Source organism: Pecten maximus, chromosome 6, assembly GCF_902652985.1.
Source record: "Pecten maximus chromosome 6, xPecMax1.1, whole genome shotgun sequence".
In the NCBI taxonomy this organism is placed as follows: domain Eukaryota; kingdom Metazoa; phylum Mollusca; class Bivalvia; order Pectinida; family Pectinidae; genus Pecten; species Pecten maximus.
The window spans coordinates 20518172-20536148 of record NC_047020.1 but is presented as its reverse complement, the minus strand read 5'-3'; the positions used below and the strand labels follow the sequence as shown (position 1 = coordinate 20536148).

At 33.8% G+C, this 17977-nt stretch overlaps 1 protein-coding gene across 1 annotated transcript in view; it reads left to right on the top strand.

Annotated features, from left to right (window-relative positions):
- The first annotated feature begins 4852 nt into the window (after positions 1-4852).
- The window catches only part of LOC117329200 (flocculation protein FLO11-like), a 51181-nt gene continuing 38056 nt past the window's right edge, over positions 4853-17977 (top strand). The window contains exon 1 of the mRNA XM_033887014.1: positions 4853-5210. The gene's annotated coding sequence lies outside the window, so the exon portion shown is untranslated. The remainder of the gene's footprint in view (positions 5211-17977) is intronic.

Genomic DNA, 17977 nt, shown 5'->3' with positions numbered 1-17977 from the left:
CTAACCACCACATGAAGGTCCGTGCATATATTTACTATTCCTATGTGGAATCCCTGAATTTATTTTAAAATAATCCTCTCTGCTCTTTCTGAAACTTTAGTTAGTATTAAAAGAGCTAGGTGTTTTGAAAGCATATACCTTTAAAGCAGTTTAGTCCTCGTTAAATATGAGCAACTCTTTTAATTGAAATCACGACACAAGTCTTGGCGTATAACATGCGCGTGATCTACATTTGTACGTTCCTTGTTACTTGAATGTCAAATTAATTCATCAAAATTCACGACGGAGTTTAAGCAAGTGTATACGTCATTCTTTTGTAGTAAATAAAAATGCAGTCTTTCTGTAATCAAGTTTATTGAAATGAAATTATGCATAATGCAATTCCGTATTATTTATGAATACAATGAATAATTCCTGAAGTGTTTTGAACTTATTGTTAGGATATATTGGCAAATAGGTTTACTAGAATGGGTTGGTATTGTGCTATGCGTCATGGATTCTTCCCTAAGCGAAAAATACGAAAATGGCCTCCGAAAAAAAAAAAATCAATCTTTATCACATTGCATGCAACATAGCATTTTCCACGATTGTTTTTAATTATGATAGATACTCCATATACATCTTCACCACTGTTTTTTTTTTAATTATGATAGATACTCCATATACATCTTCACCACTGTTTTTATAGCCTAATGTTTACGAAAGCAGTCATTGTAATATTATGCAGGCAATACACCCACGAAACAAATAGAAATGTGGATTGACACCGAATGTGCGTGTTGTGTTTTGCGACATTTCGTTAAACGGGTTCTCAGCTATTCTTCAGTTTTCTATCGAACGTTATTTTTAGAAAAAGGCATTTTTAATCATGTTTGAAATCAAAACATGAAATATAAATGAGACATCGATACATGCAGCGCGTAATTTTGAATAAAGTGGTTAAGGGTCTTGAGCCATGATCAATCAATAGAGTTCCCTACGAGATGATTAAGTTAAGATGTCTTGTGAACTTGATACTGCTTTTGTAAACGTGTAACAATACGGGGATTATATGAAAAGAGAGATACTGTCCTCTCACTTTAACTAATTTTATACGTAAAACTGTACCAGTCGGTTTGGGCTATGGTAAACATTTAAGTTCCTTTGTAGTACATATTTATGTTCCATTGTAGTTAAATGTGAACCGCCAGCTTTGGACTTTATGGTACATATCTATGTTCCTTTGTAGTTAAATGTGAACCGCCAGGTTTGGACTTATGGTACATATCTATGTTCCTTTGTAGTTAAATGTGAACCGCCAGGTTTGGACTATGGTACATATTTATGTTCCATTGTAATTAAATGTGAACCGCCAGGTTCGGACTATGGTACATATTTATGTTCCTTTGTAGTTAAATGTGAACCGCCAGGTTTGGACTATGGTAATATTTATGTTTCTTTGTAGTTAAATGTGAACCGCCAGGTTTGGACTATGGTACATATATATGTTTCTTTGTAGTTAAATGTGAACCGCCAGGTTTGGACTATGGTACACATATATGTTTCTTTGTAGTTAAATGTGAACCGCCAGGTTTGGACTATGGTACACATATATGTTTCTTTGTAGTTAAATGTGAACCGTCAGATTTGGACTATGGTACATATTTATGTTTCTTTGTAGTTAAATGTGAACCGACAGGTTTGAGCTATGGTACACATATATGTTTCTTTGTAGTTAAATGTGAACCGCCAGGTTCGGACTATGGTACATATTTATGTTTCTTTGTAGTTAAATGTGAACCGCCAGGTTTGGACTATGGTACATATTTATGTTTCTTTGTAGTTAAATGTGAACCGCCAGGTTTGGACTATGGTAATATTTATGTTTCTTTGTAGTTAAATGTGAACCGCCAGGTTTGGACTATGGTACATATATATGTTTCTTTGTAGTTAAATGTGAACCGTCAGGTTTGGACTATGGTACACATATATGTTTCTTTGTAGTTAAATGTGAACCGCCAGGTTTGGGCTATGATACACATATATGTTTCTTTGTAGTTGAATGTGAACCGCCAGGTTTGGACATTTGTACATATATATGTTTCTTTGTAGTTAAATGTGAACCGACAGGTTTGGACTATGGTACATATTTATGCTTCTTTGTAGTTAAATGTGAACCGTCAGGTTTGGACTATGGTACATATCTATGTTTCTTTGTAGTTAAATGTGAACCGCCAGGTTTGGACTATGGAACATATCTATGTTTCTTTGTAGTAAAATGTGAACCGCCATGTTTGGACTATGGAACATATCTATGTTCCTTTGTAGTTAAATGTGAACCGCCAGGTTTGGACTATGGAACATATCTATGTTCCTTTGTAGTTAAATGTGTACCGCACGTTTACTATAAAAATTGTTTAAAGTGACCGGCTGGGATCGGCCTTCGTAGGATCCAATGGGCCTGATGCTGATTACATATCTCTAATGCTTTGACTCATACTGGGCGACCTAGGCGTATTTCGGTATGCCCGAGTTGATCTGTCCATCTTATGTTACATATTCTACTCCGACACGTGTGTTACTTTTCATTATACCAGGCATTTAGTCATGGTGATCATGCAGTATACTTGTAATGTGAATATAGTAGGTCTGATGCAATTTTCTTCTTCTTCTAACCCGGAAACATTAAATCTTCTCTCGTTTCACCAACTCCGACAAAAGTTTGATCGCCAGGTCTTGGCACCATAAAGAGCTATTTTAGCGGTAATCATATTTAAACGGTAATTTTACTTTAGTGATAATCTTATTTTAGAGGCTTTCTTACGTTAGCGGTAATCTTACTTTATCAGTAATTCTATCTTAGCGGTAATCCTATCTTAGCGGTAATCTTACTTTATCAGTAATCCTATCCTAGCGATAATCTTACTTTATCAGTAATCCTGTCCTAGCTGTAATCTTACCTTATCAGTAATCCTATCTTAGCGGTAATCTTACTTTAACGATAATCTTATTTTAGAGGCTTTCTTACGTTAGCGGTAATCCTAATTTAGCGGTAATCTTACTTTATCAGTAATTCTATCTTAGCGGTAATCCTATCCTAGCGGTAATCTTACTTTATCAGTAATCCTATCCTAGCGATAATCTTACTTTATCAGTAATCTTATCCTAGCTGTAATCTTACCTTATCAGTAATCCTATCTTAGCGGTAATCTTACTTTAGCGATAATCTTATTTTAGAGGCTTTCTTACGTTAGCGGTAATCCTAATTTAGCGGTAATCTTACTTTATCAGTTATTCTATCTTAGCGGTAATCCTATCCTAGCGGTAATCTTACTTTATCAGTAATCCTATCTTAGCGGTAATCTTACTTTATCAGTAATCCTATCTTAAATATAATCTTACTTTATCAGTAATCCTATCTTAGCGGTAATCTTACTTTATCAGTAATCCTATCTTAGCGGTAATCTTACTTTAGCGATAATCTTATTTTAGAGGCTTTCTTACGTTAGCGGTAATCCTAATTTAGCGGTAATCTTACTTTAACAGTAATCCTATCTTAGCGGTAATCCTAGTTTAGCGGTAATCTTAGTTTATCAGTAATTCTATCTTAGCAGTAATCTTACTTTAGCGATAATCTTATTTTAGAGGCTTTCTTACGTTAGCGGTAATCCTAGTTTAGCGGTAATCTTACTTTATCAGTAATCCTATCTTAGCGGTAATCTTACTTTATCAGTAATCCTATCCTAGCGGTTAGCTTACTTTATCACTAATTCTATCTTAGCGGTAATCTTACTTTAGCGATAATCTTATTTTAGAGGCTTTCTTACGTTATCAGTAATCCTATCTTAGCGGTAATCCTATCTTAGCGGTAATCCTAGTTTAGCGGTAATCTTACTTTATCAGTAATCGTTTCTTAGCGGTAATCCTAGTTTAGTGGTAATCTTACTTTATCAGTACTTCTATCTTAGCGGTAATCTTACTTTAGCGATAATCTTATTTTAGAGGCTTTCTTACGTTAGCAATAATCCTAGTTTAGCGGTAATCTTACTTTATCAGTAATCCTATCTTAGCGGTAATCCTACTTTATCAGTAATCCTATCTTAGCGGTAATCCTAGTTTAGCGGTAATCTTAGTTTATCAGTAATATTATTTTAGCGATTTTTTTGCGCTGGAAGCATTGCACTAAATCATCGTTACGCTACTTGTAATTTATCTGCATGATTTCTTCTAATCATTGTTTGTGCACTAGTTCATCATTCGGTTAATTTGTTTAATCTGTTTTTATGCTTAAGTTTGAGTTTGTGATATTAAGTTTGTCTACAGTTTACACGTGTTTCATGTGGGTTTCATAAACTTTAAAATAAAACGGCATAGTGTCCTAACTAGGTCGTACATATCTAAACCTGTTCTATTACCAATAAATAACGGATGAGTTATTTCTGATTATAACGCCAAGATATTTTAGTATAATGGTAATCAAGAGAGTAAACTATTTGAATTACTTACGGTTATTGTATATATATATATCATGATTGCATGTAACAGTGCTCCTGATGATTTGTAGTACTACAAGTAGAGTGCTTCGCCCCGTCAATGGTATTTACCGTATACATGACTTCCATCTACGGTAAAACCTAATCTTGTAAGTGCACTATATATCTATTGACCCCTATTATGAATCTTAGATACAGTTTCATATACCAGGATACCGCCCATGTTTTTTTCCCACATTAGAGGGCTTGGTTAGCATTCCTAGCCCCTGACACCCGAGACCAAACCACACGCACTTGTATAAGGCCGATGGTTAAACAACAACACACATTCTGATAGTATTCTGTTAATTTTATTTAGACCAGTTAGTATCAGACATCGCCACACGACTGGTACAACATCTTCTGGGATGTCTCATTAGGCACGATGTTCTGTTTATGGAAAGTTTGACTATTTTAACCCGTCTCTGTGTTGGTGGCATCAGTGAGATGCGGCACTGGGGTCAGTAGTGGCCGAGGTCTACAGCGGAGTAGTGTGGGTAGCGCTGTTTGGACCCAGTGCTGTGACAGGAAGGGCGTTCACGTACATAACAAACAGTGTGTGTGCTACAGACGCTGTGAGTGTCATGATGGGAGAACAGAGAGAGCAGTTCTGAATGTTACACACCCTCAGTAACACTATATAGCCCAGCTGACCTCGTATGCGCTTTTTCTGCCTTATACCCCACTGTATAATAAGAGGTAAGTGCTTTGTTTAGAAAACTGTTTTTTAAAAAAATCTATGGATCCATTTGGTTTTTACAAAAATAATAGTTTGCCTGCTAAAAATCAAATCAGATGACGTATCAAATATCGAACAGTATCGCACATGAAACGGGTATTCGAAAAGCTAATTATTGCCCTACAAAAATATAATTTGGAATTAACGTTTTACATTGTAATATGCTGAATCTTAATTCTTATTGTTACACATTATATATATATACATATATTTGAGTTCATCTGATGATTTTTTTCAAGAAATACAAAATTAAAAGAAAAGAAAGAAATGATAATAATAAACCCGGAACGTATCAATGTGTAAACTACCACGGGAAATGAAACTCCCACATTACACGTTTTACTTCCAATATAAAAAATATTGTTTTGAGACGTTTTGATAACATCGGATATTGCTTTTCATTTTACTGGTCATGTGAATTACAAATTATCCTATGGCATGCACGATTTCAATTACGTCATACAAGTTAATTACATTTGACATATTATGACATATTGTATTGTAAAAAATAGTCATGCAAATCCAAACGGTTATAAACAGACATAGGATATACAAAATGTACCTTAACCTTTAATTATTATGAAAAAAAACACACAACAGTAACAAATCACATCACTATTAAACATGCTATAACTGAATACTTGTCAAACATTTTTGGCATCGTTCTAATTAATTCGTTTCTTTGAATTTTCTTTTGGCATTTTGCAGTTGTATAATTTTCATCGATCAGACCTCTCTGTCATTCAAACATGAAACCAAATCCGTCAGCGATTCTCTAAGGAATCTTTATATGCAAGTTCATCACACAATATTTTTAACACTTCAACCAGTCAAGTTAGATTGATTAAAACACTTTAATTGAATATCTAATTTGAATTTGATCCCAAACCAACAATGATTGCACTGTTTTTAACATGAAGCTGTAAAGCAGAAGATTGATTGAAGTCTCTAAGCATTTTGAGATTTTGCACGGTTCTGACTGAATCAGACATTAAGACGCAGTTATCAAAGCAAAATGGTAAAAAGTCATGATATTGTTATGTTTCCATTTATGGATAGTTTCCTGTACCATACATTTATGTATGACCATTTGATATTATCAATATTGCCCTCTGTAGACAGTTTCCTGTACCATAAATTCTTGTACGGCCATTTGATATTATATTTCCCTCTGTAAAAAATGTCCTGTACCATACATTCATGTATGGCCATTTGATATTATCGATATTGCCCTGTGTAGATAGTTTCTGTACGATAATTCATGTTTGGTCATTTGGTATTATCATGATTGTCCTCTATGAATATTTTCCTGTACTATACTTATCAATTATGGTCCTAAGATGAGGTCATTATATATGTTATATCGTGTTATATCAGCCTAGGAGAAAAACATTGCCGATGCTTTTGCCCGAGGTCAGTATTTTTATACTAGGTCGATATAATACCACATCAGCCGAAATCGAAGGCCTTAATATTATTTTACATTTGTACATATTGACAAGTAATTTTAACGTGGTCCATTTACTTTGGTTGTCCTCAATTTTAAAAAAAGAATGAGGTTCATAGGTACATATCGACATGCATGTGACTATCTATTCTCCAATCAGAACAACGGGAAATGTTTACATATGTAACATATGCATAAATGGTTATTTTGATGATTTGTGTTTGGCAATGATCATGAGCTGATGGTAAGTTGTTCTCTCTCGTGGTAAGTTTCCGACAATGGATATCAATTTCTTAATGTTGGATATATTCTGTCATGCTTAGATACATGCCATATTACTTTTTCAATATATTTTTAATATATTCCTATTACTTTCTCATGCAAGACTGGTTAATATTATTATTATTTACTCAATAATTTTTTTCTCTATTCCGTGGACATATACATGTGCTACGTACTGCCAAAGCATCGTCTTCATCAAGACATTTCCCCTTTCCATGGAGGTGATTGACCTCCATACATTACATTGGTAAATATTGTATGAAAAGTTCAGTCATGTTAGGTTATACCAGCCATGATAACAAGATAAGGTCAGTTCAAATTTAGACTAGGGCAATTGTATTTAGAAAAAAACTCATACGAAATCGACACATGTTGTGGGGATCTTTATCTTTGATATATCAGAAAGCATTTATTGTAAAAATATTTTCCAATTTGATGTAGACTGATATTATTCTGAAAAAGGATCACGCCTTAATTTTAAACATACAGGCTATTTTGGAATAATTTGGAGTGATAATGTGTGTAATGCATTCTGTAAGAACCAATTAATGGCACCCTGATAGCAACACGAACATTTAATGACCTAATGATTAGATACGAAGGTCTTAATTACTAGTAAGTGAGGCATGGCCTGCACACAACTTGGGGTTATCTTTGTGGTATCAGTATGAACATATCTTACTGTACCCTTGTGTGTATAATCCTGCTGTTGTATTGATATTAAACATATTGAGGGTCGTCGGGGGTAGGGGTGTCGTGATGGGGGATATCACTGTCAATTCTGTGAGGAATTTCAAGGGGATGGTGATCGTTGTAACTCATTGTCATTGTTTATACTCCAAGGGAAGGAGCATTGTTGTAACTCATTGTCATTGTTTATACTCCAAGGGAAGGAGCATCGTTGTACATTACTCGTATGTAATAGGTATTAGTATGTGTCGTTTGTGAGAGATATTGGGGGAGTGAGAACACCAACCCACGTAAACACTATAAAATCTATGCAATTTCTACAGAAAGTGGATGGGATGAGGGAGACAGGCTGTAAATTAAAACATATATTGACAAAAACATCCGCCTTGATGTATGATGACAAAAACCAGGTGTATGTCCTGTGTTCTCTCTCGTTATAGGGGATTATTTATTATATTTCAAGAATTTAAAAGCGATGGTCTTCCTGTACCACTGGGATAATGGCATTATTAAATTATAAAATAACTAGTTCGACCGAAAATGTTAAAGTAATCTGCCATGTGAGTTAAAGTAATCTGTCATGTAAGTTTAAGTAATCTGTCATGTAAGTTAAAGTAATCTGCCATGTGAGTTAAAGTAATCTGTCATGTACGTTAAAGTAATCTACCATGTGAGTTAAAGTAATCTGCCATGTAAGTTTAAGTAATCTGTCTTGTGAGTTAAAGTAATCTGCCATGTGAGTTAAAGTAATCTGTCATATAAGTTAAAGTAATCTGTCATGTGAGCTATAAAGTAATCTGCCATGTAAGTTAAAGTAATCTGTCATGTAAGTTAAAGTAATCTGTCATATAAGTTAAAGAAATCTGCCATATAAGTTAAAATAATCTGCCATGTGAGTTAAAGTAATCTACCATGTGAGTTAAAGTAATCTGCCATGTAAGTTAAAGTAATCTGTCATGTAAGTTTAAGTAATCTGTCATGTAAGTTAAAGTAATCTGTCATGTAAGTTAAAGTAATCTGCCATGTGAGTTAAAGTAATCTACCATGTGAGTTAAAGTAATCTGTCATGTAAGTTTAAGTAATCTGTCATGTGAGTTAAAGTAATCTGTCATGTAAGTTAAAGTAATCTGTCATATAAGTTAAAGAAGTCTGCCATGTAAGTTAAAGTAATCTGTCATGTACGTTAAATTAATCTGTCATGCAAGTTAAAGTAATCTGCCATGTACGTTTAAGTAATCTGCCATATAAGTTAAAGTAATCTGCCATATAAGTTAAAGTAATCTGTGATGTAAGTTAAAGTAATCTGCCATGTACGTTTAAGTAATCTGCCATATAAGTTAAAGAAATCTGCCATGTAAGTTAAAGTAATCTGTCATGTAAGTTAAAGTAATCTGTGATGTAAGTTAAAGTAATCTGCCATGTACGTTTAAGTAATCTGCCATATAAGTTAAAGTAATCTGCCATGTAAGTTAAAGTAATCTGTCATGTAAGTTAAAGTAATCTGCCATGTACGTTTAAGTAATCTGCCATATAAGTTAAAGTAATCTGCCATATAAGTTAAAGTAATCTGCCATATAAGTTAAAAGTAATCTGCCATATAAGTTAAAGTAATCTGTCATGTAAGTTAAAGTAATCTGTCATATAAGTTAAAATAATCTGCCATGTAAGTTAAAGTAATCTGCCATGTAAGTTAAAATAATCTGCCATATAAGTTAAAGTAATCTGCCATATAAGTTAAAGTAATCTGTCATGTAAGTTAAAGTAATCTGTCATGTAAGTTAAAGTAATCTGCCATATAAGTTAAAGTAATCTGCCATATAAGTTAAAGTAATCTGCCATATAAGTTAAAGTAATCTGCCATGTAAGTTAAAGAAATCTGCCATATAAGTTAAAGTAATCTGTCATGTAAGTTAAAGTAATCTGTCATGTAAGTTAAAGTAATCTGTCATATAAGTTAAAGTAATCTGTCATGTGAGTTAAAGTAATCTGTCATGTGAGTTAAAGTAATCTGTGATGTAAGTTAAAGTAATCTGCCATGTGAGTTAAAGAAATCTGCCATGTAAGTTAAAGTAATCTGTCATATAAGTTAAAGTAATCTGTCATATAAGTTAAAGTAATCTGTCATGTGAGTTAAAGTAATCTGCCATGTGAGTTAAAGTAATCTGTGATGTAAGTTAAAGTAATCTGTCATGTGAGTTAAAGTAATCTGTCATGTGAGTTAAAGTAATCTGTCATGTGAGTTAAAGTAATCTGTCATGTAAGTTAAAGTAATCTGTCATGTGAGTTAAAGTAATCTGCCATGTGAGTTAAAGTAATCTGTCATGTAAGTTAAAGTAATCTGTCATGTAAGTTAAAGTAATCTGTCATGTGAGTTAAAGTAATCTGCCATGTGAGTTAAAGTAATCTGTGATGTAAGTTAAAGTAATCTGTCATGTGAGTTAAAGTAATCTGTCATGTGAGTTAAAGTAATCTGTCATGTGAGTTAAAGTAATCTGTGACGTAAATATAAAGTAATCTGTCATGTAAGTTAAAGTAATCTGTGACGTAAATTAAAGTAATCTGTCATGTGAGTTAAAGTAATCTGTGACGTAAATTAAAGTGATCTGTCCTGTAATACTGAGTAGGAATGCTTTTATCTTTACATTTTGAAACGGAAATTCTGTTTATGACGTCACATCACGGAGACGTCACTCATTTGATGCTAATTCTAAACTTGCACATTTCAAATTATCTGATTGGCTATTAGGTTATTTATTGGTTTATGGTTTACTAATAGTAACATATATCATTTATCCCATACAAACGTGATGATATTTCCCGGGCATAAAATGTATACATTGTATTTTCGTCGGTACAAGTGTAAGTGATTTATGGTAAAGTTAAAAGGGAGGGGTAACCGTTGGTGGCATTTCACAACCACTTCCAAATAAACAGTCCGATAGTTCATTCCGGTAGGCGAAGATATATGTAAAACAGTCGTGACATTTATCATACTAAACCATATCTTATCATAAGGGAAAATAATATCGACTAAGGGGAAAACTAAGACATAGTTTATGTTTTGACATGCTTTTCAGATATTTCTATGTGGCAGAGCATACTGAGAGAAGAGGTTTGAATTGTGATATTTTCCGACTTTTCTCAAGGCATTGTAGGTTATTGCCATTTTCGGGAAGTCAAAAACCAACCGGTCTGTGCTAACGTGATTGTGTCCTTAGGCAAACCACTTTACCATAATTGCTCTGAATGGCATGCGACGGGCCTCAAGTATGCTATTCAGTGAGATAGCCACCATCTACTATAAGGAGACCCCGCCTCAAAAAACCCAACAAACAAATAAAAATGTAAGTGAAAAATATTTCGAAAATGTTGCCCTTTAGCATACAAACATTAAAATCAAAGCGCCGGGATCGTTGATTGACGATGGAATAATTATAACCAGTCAGTGATTGTGTTAAAGTATATCTAATAAAAATACAGGTGTATGATCACATGGTCAATGTCAGAGTTATATCTTGACAGCTGCTAACAGTATACCGTAAGTAAGTATAAGTAAACTCTTAAAACATAAATTAATATCGTCCTTGGCTTATTTAGCAATAGCAATATAATATATAATTCAATATGCTGAAGTATTTCATGTAGTTAATACCAAGTTACAACTGTCAGAAGGAACATTTTGTAGGAACTATATCCTGTGATAAACACAGTGAGGTATTCATACACTGAAGTACAACGAAAAAAGAAGGAACTATACACTTATCACACACCGAAAACAATCACATGGGCCCTGGCCACTCCTGTAGAGTTAAGCTTACATTGTATCTCAAAGGGAATGGAGCCCAATTGGGGAGGACCGCCGATCGTAGCTTTTGACGGTGACAAAAATCACCGTCCAAAAATTTAAATGACATTTATTGAATTGTCACTCGTTCGACGATGTCATTGTGATGTTATGCTGTTGCTTAAGAGGCCGCTTAGTACAGATCACACACAACGAAGTCAAAATTTCAATTCTGGTATTGGTTTCAATCTCGCATGAAAACAGAACATTTGTCTCTTTCAGGAATTGGCAATGAATACTTGATAAGCAGGTTGACTTAACCGAATTTCCTTTATCTTTCGTTAAAATGATTTTGCAATAAATACAATTTCCAGGTTTAAGTTAAGGTGTCGCTGTCTTTTAGGGAAACTCTGGCTAAGATTGAAGTTATAAACTTTTGAAAGGCTCTTAACTCAAAGAGACTTATATTTATGCTTAAGAAAAATATAATAAATATGAGAAGTATTAAAGCCATGTTTGCATTCTTAACATATATAAACGTATTCACGAGATTTCACTATAACAGAATCTGGCAAATAGGGACTATGATCCACCAGAATGACCTGTCACATTGACTTTCGCTAAAGGATGCATTCATACTAAAGGGTAACATTATTTTAAAGGTTTTTTGTTTGTTGCTCGATTTATCGCCTCGTGAACAGCTAAGGTCGTTTTGAGGTGGGTGTAGCAGTTGGCGACTATCTCACTGAAGAATATATCCTATTGTATCATGGTAAAGGGAGCAAATAAAAACAATAGGTACTAATTACAGGTAAGGCTGAATCCTGTTTGGGGAAAGTGACTGATTCAAGGGTTACATGTGCTACCTGTAATACATGTACCTATGTTTACCTGTGCATTAACCGCAATAGCCGCAATAATACTTTTCCATTTTAATGATTTTCGATTTTGTTTATTTACAATAATTGTATTTTATAAATCAACATCTTCATTGTGATAAATTACGTATCTACCCATATTTTGTTATTGTATAAACATACTGGGTTTTTTTTTTACATTTTCATCGGTCATTAAATAACAAATACGTTATTTTAAAAATCATAAAAATAAATGAAGAACTTATCATTATTCTTTACTTTAGAAATCAAGGATAAAAGTTGGTTTCATCAAAGTGTCTTTGATATCAACGATTGATACATACTTCACTGAAGATTATCATCCATGAAAAGTATTTGGAATTATGACACATAGACTGTAGACTAACATATACAGTCCCTCTGTATCTCACTACTCCCATGCATTTATATATATTTATATATTTCCTTATTAATCACACTACCAGTCTAAATCAACCAAATGTAAAGCTATATCTGTGTATGTCATCACATCCATGACGTTGTTCTGTAATCTAAGCTTGACTACATGGAGTCTGGAATCGAGTGGTCAGTACTTCCTCTTCTTGGCTCATGGTCTTGAAACTGTATGATCATTGCATCATTGGTGCCTTTCATTTCCTGCAATATTTTCAACATGGAGTATATGTTGGGGAGTGGCCGATCGTCTGTTATTGCTCTCTGGAGATCATCCTTCACCCAGCGCATTGGAATCATCACAAAAAAAGAAAGAAAAACAAACGTTCTCCTTATGCTGTCTCTTTCCAAGCCCCTTGAAGATCTATATCTACTTGTACTGTTGGAAGGGTGGGAATACATTTGGACCGACTTCTGTATAAAGATGATTTACAAGTACTAAAGGTTTGGAATCTTTTCTATCATTGTTGAAACATCATCATCAATGTCTCTGTTACACATGTTCCCAATTACTTTATCAAACATGGATGGAATGAGACCCATCTCCTCGCGACATCTCTGTTTTACTTTATTGAGGAAGGCATAAGCAGCGAGACCAATGGTATCTAAAGGATAGTTATGTACATTTCCAAATGTCACAGGGATGTTGTTCAGTGTTGTTACAGTAGCCGGACACAGTATGTCTACATATCTCCATTAGCATCTATCACGGTGCCTTACCTTCAGTGAGAATTTGAATCTATCTTGAACCAAGTAGTACCCTCCTCTACCATTCTCAAAGCAATCAATCCTTATCAGAGCATTTGCCATGTATGTCGGATAACTGGATGAAAACAAACTCTTCAGAGTTCAAATACATAATGGCTCTGCTTAGAATATTTGACACAGGTGTAAAGTTTTTAAATCTTACTCCAAGTTTGTGGGAATTATAATCGATTGTTTATTTATTGCTTATACACATCCTCGTAACCAACTGTTTTGACAAAATATCATTGAGTTTGTGTTTAAACTATTTGGCTGTTAGATTTGTAATGACAACAAAAGACACTTTTTTATAGAAACAATACGATTTTTAACCAGTATAAAATAGTAAACACATTGACATATTCATTGGTATTATATATATTAATGATATAGAATAGGGATTTGTATAAGAAAAATGACCAAAATCAATTAATAGAAAATATTTTACAGTATACACATCTATTGAGTGTAACTTTTTGTTATGCATGGTTTTTGTTTGTACTATCGGTATGATGTACATCACGTTTTGATTTATCTAAATTTTTAAAAGTATCTTTAACTTCATATCTTGAACTCTTATTGTTGGCTTAACAGAAAACAAAGGTAAATGAACTTTTAATGAAACAGACTATACTCAAATTGTGTCAACATATTTCGGGTAATGTATATACACCAAAACAACATGTTGGCTGAGTGTGAATGAATCCCCAGAGCAATTATGGCAAAGTGTTTGGCCGAGGATAAAACCACAATAGCACAGACTAGCTTCGCGAGAAACACAAACCGACTCGGGTAGGGAAAGTCAAACAACGTATCTGTCATCTTCATCTGAGGTTACGAGGCCAGCGCCTTCTGAGCTATCGCAGCATCATTTATTATGTAGGTATACCAGCATGTTCTCTGAGGTTTTGGTGTATCAAGTATATAACGTGCACTAGTATAAACTAATTAGTATAATTAGCGCGATTTTGTTACTAGAAACACAACTTTGAATGAACAGTAACCGGTGACATGCGCAACAAAACGGCAATTTCTAATATGACGAAGTTTACAGGACTGATACGTGTGTTACCTGTTTTACCTGTCTAAGCTTTATATTCATCCATTTACACATAACGGCAGTAAAGAAAATATAATAAGTTAAAATGCTTTATATATGATATGAACATTTCTAGAATGTGTTGTTTTGTATTTGAAAAATTGAATGTTTTGTCATCCAGTGGTTGATATACATTGAACTGGCCTGTCAAATGATACCTCAATTGGAATTCGAGAAGCCTTACACGTTATTTTCTGTCAGACAGATGAAATTATGAGGTAAAACTCAACGAGCTTTGTGTACTTTAAAAGCTGTCGATGCTAACCAGTATGCTATCAGATAAATCCTGAGAAAGTCACGTAAAAAATCTCTACAGAAGTTTTGGCTCGGCGTTGGAAATATGCACGAAGGTATTATTCGTTTATTTTCAATTCCATGAATTTTAAGTTGCTGCGTGCCATATTGAAAGATGAATGTTTTTCCTTGGAAGGAAGTAAAGCCCGATGAAAACAACGTAGGTTCGTTCTGTAATTAGTTAAACACGAAAATGAAGAGCAGAGATAATTGACTCGAAATGGAACCCGGTTGGGATTTAAATTAAACTGTCACGACTTTTTCGAAAGTTAGACTTTTGAAATGTGTGGCATAAATCTATCTATCCTCCTTCCTCAGACATCGGCTCGTCTATAATCAATATCGTAATCTCCGACGGAGAACAGGCAACGCAACAAATGACACGTGTACAGTCCCCAACAATATTGTCCGCGCATGTGCGACATAATTTAATGTAGTCGAACTGGAATACAATGTCCGTTACTAAGAAATAGAAATTGATTTCTTATCTCTTTTCTTGTCCTGAGTGAGCTATAAGTGAAATGTTAACAGCTTTTGCTTCATAGGAAATATCTAAAAAAAAAAAAAAACCCCTCGTTTATCCAACTGGTAAGCAAAAGGACAAAGTAAGCATCACGGTAACTTAAGGAGACTTTTTTTCACTAGAGGGATTTGAATTGTATGTTCCACATATCTGACTTATTCTATTATGATTTTTATGACTTTCAGCGAAACACGCTGGCGCGAATAACCTTGACTACTATTGCCTTACAGAGCAAACCACTGCAGGCAATTATCATGAATGATTTCTTGGTCATATCATAGGCGTCTGCGTCCGGTTTGTACTCATGAAATCTCCAATTTCTTATTCATGGTAGGGGATCATCTAAAAAAAACGTTTTCCAAATTACTGAACAACGAAGATATTCCCATTTTCTGAGATATTTTGCGCTTAAATTGATGTTTTCGTTTTGTATTTCATGGACAAATGGACATTATATATTATTTTGTTAGTTATTCATGAATAAAGCGATCTACAATAAATCAATCAGTATGTTCATTTAGACATATTGATCGTTATCAAATAATGGACAAGAGTTTTGGAACAAGTTATAACAACGCCTTATCCCGATATACGTTTACATATTGAAACAAAACCCATTACGTTTCATGAAATATGCATATTTCTACAGAAACTCTAAGATGTCCAATTTTTGGCTGGATTTGATGAAAAACTGCCTTTTGCTATAGATATTTTGGTTAAGATTCGTCATAAGATGGGGATTTCCAAACAAAATTGTTTCCAAATTGAATCTAATATTCTAATGTGTATTAGACTATGATATGTGGATTAACATATTATGGGACCATACAACACGAACTCCACAGGAATCAAGAAACACATTGAAGGTGTTCCGGGTCGAATGCATTGACCATGTTCTGATATTTCGTGATTGAACGTCAGAAATAAAAGTAAAAAAATGAAAAATAGTCATTGCCTTATTTAAACAGATAACATGTCTTCGGTCATCATGTGAAGTTTGTCAATAAATGGCTATAACTGATATTCTCCTCGAAATCACGTGGTAACACCAAAGTTAGTGTATGGTTCAACAAACACCACACTAGTAGTGTTTAGTGTGTATTGACACTCCCTTTCAAGTAATTACTAGAATTGGAAAAATAATAGCAACAAAGTAGGCACTACATCACCCGCTACAATAAAACAACGAAAGTAACTCTGATATAGTTCCGAATTGATTTATAATCTGGTTTTTGAGATTTCAAGATAATATAGTTCATATTCCAGATTTGTCGATATGTACTAGATGATTACTTTTTTTGCAATTCACACTCGCTAGTGTTGCCTGTAGGAAAATCTGACTATAAAATACCATAACTAACTGAACTATTTGAAATATTAGGTAAGCAAGTCTTTGAGATTGAGATTTCCGAATTAATTCATCAAAATTATAACTTATCAAATTGATCGAATTATTGGGTTCATTCTCCGGCAGGTTTTGTCATTTATTTAGGATTCGAACTCGGCTATTTCACATTATGCGTTTCAAAAGTTTTCAATCCGAGCATCATTGATAAGCACTAGAAGGAGACACCAATTGTATGATAGATATTTGTATTATAAAATGATATTTGTCACCTATTATGGTTACTTAACGTACATGGATGGAATCTTCACAGACGACCGAGTGGCTCTGTAACTTTCAATTTCACCATTATTTTTTTCTATAACATTTCTGATTTCAACAAACCGGGCAATTTCTAATTGCATTTGTTCCATTTCAGTGTACTTCAAATGTACTTTTCTTGAATTGATATACTGTTTGGAGTGTGTTGTGTTTAAAAGCTATATTTTTTTCTTTTACGATTATCTTAGTGAATGTTTTTCGTGTTATAGTCTCATCATTGAACATTTGCTTGCATTCACTAATATATTTTAATTACCATTTTACAATAAAACTATTATAGCCTTTTGATTTCAGTTGATACATAGTCTTTGACTTATTCTCAGGTTCATAAAACCATTTATCGATCTTATTAAAAGGCAATAATTGTACAATATCTATTATTTGTCATTTAAGGAACTTATTACTGAAGTCATATTTAATATTTAGATATGCTATTACATGTGTACATATCTTAATGATATTTTTGCCTTTTAGCTGAAACCCCCGTATATAATCTTATATGAATATTTTGCCCGAAAACTACTTTTATCGGATAGTAATCTACGAAAATGAGTTTCTACCAAAATAAGATACAAACGGCAAATGTAATGATTTCCTGATTTAATTCAGTGGACATGCAATCATTTGCTTATAACAGAAGATGATATTACTTTAACACTTTGAATAAGGTCTTTGTATGCTCTCGGATTTATCTTCTCTGATATGCAGTTTATCAATTTACTTTTCCCCTTATGTTGGTGTCGTCTTGACAACCGTACTTATACGACCCTTGCTGCTGATGTCGCCTTGACAGTCCTCGTATAGGGGCCGCGGTGGCCGAGTGGTTAAGGTGTCCCGACACTTTATCACTAGTCCTCCACCTCTGGGTTGCGAGTTCGAAACCTACGT